The sequence below is a fragment of the Halictus rubicundus genome, unplaced genomic scaffold, assembly GCF_050948215.1.
Source record: "Halictus rubicundus isolate RS-2024b unplaced genomic scaffold, iyHalRubi1_principal scaffold1376, whole genome shotgun sequence".
In the NCBI taxonomy this organism is placed as follows: Eukaryota; Metazoa; Arthropoda; class Insecta; order Hymenoptera; family Halictidae; genus Halictus; species Halictus rubicundus.
In genome coordinates, this window is record NW_027489917.1 from 7,060 (window position 1) to 13,171 (window position 6,112).

Below are 6,112 nucleotides of genomic sequence, written 5' to 3' on the forward strand. Positions count from 1 at the left end.
GCAATTCGGGGATTCGTCTCTTTTTTATTTAGCGTCAGACTAAGAGCTTGGCAATCCGTAACTATCTTAAACTTTCTTCCTAGTAAATATGTTCGGAAACGTCGGAGAGCAGAAACGATTGCTAGCGTTTCTAACTCAAAACTGTGATAGCGTGATTCAATCTCAGTCGTGCGTTTAGAAAAGTACAACACTGGGTGTAGCTTCTTATCGGCCTTCCTTTGTAACAGGATAGCACCGAACCCGGACGCGCTCGCATCACAGTGCAACTCGGTCTCGTCTTGTGGAGAATAAATACTTAATATCGGCGCGCTTAACAATCGATTCTTAAGCGTCTCGAACGCTTGTTTTTCTTTTTCGGCAAACTGAAACTTTGCATCCTTCCTCGTAAGATCGTATAGGGGCTTCGCGAGGATGGAGAAACCCTCAATAAATTTCCGAAAGTATGAACTCAAGCCCAAAAATCCCTGCACCTCTCGAACGTTTCGCGGAAATGGGAATTTTTTTACCGCCTCGAGGCCTCGTTCTGTCGGCCTGATTCCTTCGCTTGTTACCGTGTAACCCAAATAATCGAGTTTTGTTTGGAGAAATCTGCATTTATCTAACCGTAAATTCAAAAGATTCACTGTCAGTAGTTTAAATACTTTTCCAAGGACTTCTAAATGGTGCTCTATAGTCTCGGTCGCGATGAGAAAATCATCCAAATAAACAGATATTTCGCCGTCGTTGATTAGTTCTTTAAAGATTTCAGTGACGTAGCGTTGGAATTTAAGAGGCGCGCCCTTTAACCCGAATGGCATCCTCGTGTATTCGTATTGCCCGGAAGGTGTTACAAAAGATGTAAATTTAATCGAGTCTTCGTGCATCTTGACATGGAAAAATCTATCCTTTAAATCGAGGGTGGTAAAATACTTTTTCCCTTCCAGCAAATCTAATTGGTCTTCGATTAATGGCAGCGGAAAGTTATCGCGGATCGTGATTTTATTCAATGTACGGAAATCTACACACATTCTAATTTCCCCGTTCTTTTTCTTCGTTAGAACGATAGGAGACGCGTACTCGGATGTGCTCTCCCTAATTATCCCTTTTTCCAATAATCCATCGAGGATACCACGCAATTTGTTTTTCTCGTCATACGATAATCTACGAGGTGAAAATGAAAAGGGTTTGTCGCTCGTAAGTGTTAATTTCATTGTGTTTTCTACACTTGGCTCCACAGGTCTTTGTGCGTTAATGTACATTTTACTAAATAACTCCCGCGCTCGTGTCTTTACTTCATTAGAAAGGTTCTCGTCAAAACGCATGTCATCGGCGCTGATGCACGTATTACCCTGATCTACCTCAATGTTCATAATATCGGCTATATCATCGCGTTCTACTGTTTCCTCTCTACTCAACGATAAGTTGGCAATTTTCATGAAATCGCGTCCTAAAACTAAAGAGTTTTTCATCGTTTCGTCTGGTACAACTCTCAACATAACGCAATATTTTTCCGTGTCGTAAATAATTGTGGCTTGCGTCTTTCCTAACACGTTCAAGTCGCTACCGTTAATCCCGTGAAACCTATCTGAAACGCGATCGGCTGTAAAACATGTTCTCGGAACGCAATTCTCTTTAACAAAAGAAATCGGACTTCCCGAATCGATAAGTGCGTTTACTTTTGAACTGAAACTACCGCACTCGCTACTTATCTGTATTTCTACCGCTCGCCGAAAATCATCGCCTTCTTTTCGCCCGCGCGCGATGTAGTTGACGTCGTTCCTCGTTGTCTGTGCGTTGCATTGATTCGCTCGATGACCCATCTTTCCGCACGTGAAACAGGATCCCCTCTCTCTCACTGGTCTCGTACATTCGGCTGAGAAGTGACCTGGCTTGTTGCAATTGAAGCATCTCCGCCCGGTGCTCGCTGATCCTAGTCCCTCCTTCGGCGATGGTCTTCGTATGGGTGGTCTACCAGACCCATCTGATGACACGACTTTTCCGGACAGCGAAACTCCCTCCGAAAGTCGTAGTCTTCCCGCCGGCAACTTTACGTTCGTGAAAGCCGTCAGTATTTCGTCCACGGACTCATAACGCTGTACCTTTCCTGTATTTGCAACTCCCTATTCGGTATACCATCGACGACGTAGCTGAATAATTCTGTTTCCGAAACAGGTACTCGATTTGCAAGGATTGTCTTATCGTGCACATAATCGGTGAAAGATTCTTCCACGCCCCACTTCTCCTCGCTTCAAGCTCACGTCTCAAACATAATGGATCCGGTCGTTGCCCGTACAGTCTCTTCAACTCTCTCAAAAGCTCGTGGGCAGTTAAGTCTACGCAGTCTATTCTTGAGTGATACCACTTCAATGCACGACCTGTCAATCTGCTACACACTAAAGCTTTCGCTTGGTGGTTGTCCAACTCGTACGTCGACAGGAGTCCTCTCACCTGTTTCTCCCACCGACCAAAGTCGTTACTGCTTCCACTAAATTCACCCACTATGTCTTTTAACTCTTGCCACTTTTTCACTCTCGTCCATCCAGATGGGATTGTTTCCGAGCTTGGCGTCTCCCGTAATAACGCCAATTCTCTCCTAAGCAGCTCATTCTCCCGAGCGATAACATCTCGTTCTCTTCTTAAAACGTCTAATTCACGGATGGTTATCTCGTCCAGCCCTCTCGTATCGGGTTGGTTTTGAGTCTCGTTGGTCGACCCCGGCAGCGGTTCTGTGTCGACCTCTGTCATGGCTAATTCTTCCGCTGTGACATTAGCATTCAGTAACCGTTTTAACAGCTCGGCTTTCGTACCGGTCGATTGCAAATTCTTGGTTTTCAGCTTCTCCTTCAGTTCCGACACCGTAAGGGAACAATTCATTTTTTAATCGGAATGCACACTTCACACAAACGTCCGTCACGTAACTTAAACTTCGACCGACAAGACCGACAAGAAATTGCAAAACGGTTGCCTCGATCCCACTTCTGAATTTGTAAGGAATTTAAACAGACGTAAAACATTAAATCATTTATTAACAACGCGTCTTTCTCCGGTGTCCGACCTGACGAGACTGCTCGTCCTTTTATCGTCTCGTTCGTTTTTCGTTTTTCGACGTTCGTTTTATCAATAATTTGAACATATGAGTATTTGCATGAACAATATATACAGTGACGGATTAAATCTTAGCTTACATATATGACCGTTTTATATCTTTATACCGATTTCATCTACATCAGGAAGGCGTAAGAATTAACATTACTAAATTGCGCGTTCACGGTGCATATAGAATAGGTACTTTTTTTGATACGTAAAAGCAGGCTTTATAAATGTCATATTCAATATTTAAATCGAAGCATCGTGTATGGTTTGTTCTTGTCAAATCATATTATACACCCGTAGTAAAAAAGAAGTATATGGAATATTCAGTTGTTGCTAATACTAATATTCCGAAATAGTTTTCAGTGGATTTTTCCACTGTCTTCGTGCCGTTGCAATCGCCTGTACTCTACCTTCGACATGCATGCAAACGCGGCCCACATACACGAAATATTTTAGTTCTATTTTGTTCTATTTTATATGTACACCTTTAAAATTGTAATTTATTTGATGAAAAATACAGAATATTAGTTACAACAGTTAATGTGTTCTTTTTTCCGCACCCTGCCACGAAAATTCTGTGCCATCTCTTTTGGTATCATGTTCTCCTAGTATAAGTTCGAAAAATTGCGAAAACTTTCGAAAATTCTGAAAATCCAACTTTGTATTAGGAGAACATGATATCAAAGGAGGTGTCCGAATTTCAGTAGTACAAGTCAACGTCGAGTCAGACGCTCGAAAATTCTCGGAAATTAAGTGGTACAAGTCAACGACAAGTCAGACGGTCGAAAATCCGAAAAATTTCGGAAATTTTAACTTTTGTATTAGGAGAAATGATATCGAAGGAGGTATCCGAATTTCAGTAGTACAAGTTAACGCATGCCAGGCGGTTGAAATTTTTCGCGAATTTTTCGAAAAATTGAGTTTTGTATTAGGAGAATATGATAGTAAAAGAGGTGGCACGAAAATTAGAAAATTTAGAAATTCAGGAACAACTCTACGACGGGTCGGAAGTTCGGGAAAAATTGAAGGTGCAATAAATATAACGCGGATATTTCTTTTCATTACATTGTCTTTATTTATTCATTGTTCATTCTTACATAAAATGATTGTGTTAAAATACAATATAAATGTTTACATGTAACGTAGATGGCACCGTGAGTAACCGCGTTATCGCACATGGTAACGATGGTAACATAGTGGGTTAAGTATACAGATTATTGCAGTTCTTGCTAATATGTCTAAATTCGTGAAGTTTCGGCAACATTGGGCGCCACACAGGAATTGTACCAGACCTAGACAGAAAAGCCGATAAGATGCAATGTTTATAGTGATTTTAATTCTATATTAACAGTGTCTTGTCGGTGCTAGAGTTCTCTATCATACCGAAACATTTTCTACAGTGGGTAACAGTGTTGGTAATGCAGAACCGAAGAAATTTATATTATCTGTCGATGATATTTGTCGACAAGTTTGAGCGTTTTACCATGAGGGATCTCTGTTTGTAAATTTTACAATTCAAAATGATTTTTGTTTAGATCGTACACTATATGTACAAATTGAATCCTTATTGGCACGAAGAACTTTTTAACATGTAAAATGTATTTTTATATGCGATATACTGTACAAATTTAGCTGGCGCACTATAATATGCTCTATTTAAATTCTACTCAGAATTCTACATTTCTGTTACCAATTGTTAACTACTAGAGAAAATACAAGTATACGGTAGATATACACTTTCTTTTTCTTCTATTAAATTAGACAGCTATTAAAAGTAATCGCACAGCAAGGGATCAACATGAAATAGATTTTTCTACATACCACGGATGCAGAAAATTCCTCCAGCTTATTCAGCGTTCGGAATTCGTCACCTTTGTGTCCACCGTTGTAATGTATCGTCAATATTCTTCAGTCGACCATTCACGTCGCTCCGCTCCAAAGAATTTGATACGAATAGAAGAAGCTCTCGATGGCTCCGGCTACATTGTTGCGTTCGACATAGACATATTGCGTGCCCATAGGAGGGCCATTTTCATAATACATACGGGGTTAATCTCGCGATTAAACTTCTAAGCGTCCACTGACCAAAAAGGCTCGGTGAACTCTATTGTCTGGAAACTGTGAATCATTGGCCCCGTCTAATGGATTTTCCTTGGAGAGAAATGAGCTAGTTACTCGAATGATCAGATAATGATGTTCCTCGACGATTCTTCTTCGGTGCATCAGAACGTTGGAATTTTTCGTCGTTGCTTAGATAGAACCTCGAAGATTCTGTCCCGTCGAGTCCTTACAAAATCCTCCTAAATATATTTTCATCTAGATCATGCAAATTGAAAACTTTTCTCTTAATGTATTACCACAGACTTCTACATTTATTTCTACACTTTGTATTCAGTTATTCAGCACATGATTTCGTTTCAAAAAGTACATAACTACATTAGACCCGTTGAGAAATTCAGTAGCATCCGACCGGGTGATAAATAATTTCTGTTCCTCAGAATCAATAGTGTAGGAATCTTGGGAAATGGGGAGATTAATCTCTTTGAAACACTTTACTGAATATTAATATATTTAGAAGAAATAACGCTGACACGATTAACACTCTTTCTCGCAAGGCAGTCGCAACTCTACTCTCTCCGCTCTTCCCGAACATCCACGCTTTATAGTCTTTCACCCCCTTGCATTCGTCTCGCTTGCACTCTGTTTCTTGCATCCGTCGCTTTCATTCTTAGAAATACACAAACTCTCCTATCTCTTAGACCTAAACACTTTTCATTCACGCCTCCTCAGTCACTCGAGTTTTCCAAACATACCGGCGCCGGACCGTCGCAACATGATCCGGTCGCCCGCACGCACGCACGCACAATGAACCATTCATCCCACAAATCTGATGTCGTTCGCTCCACTTTTAGAATAGTTACTCGAACTGAAAGGGTGAAACGGTCGCTGATTGAATTTTCCATCGTGTTAGACGGCAAGTGCATGGCGTGCACCCACCAGGTGAAGTACGCCGAAATCTCCGTAGCCATAAACCATAACG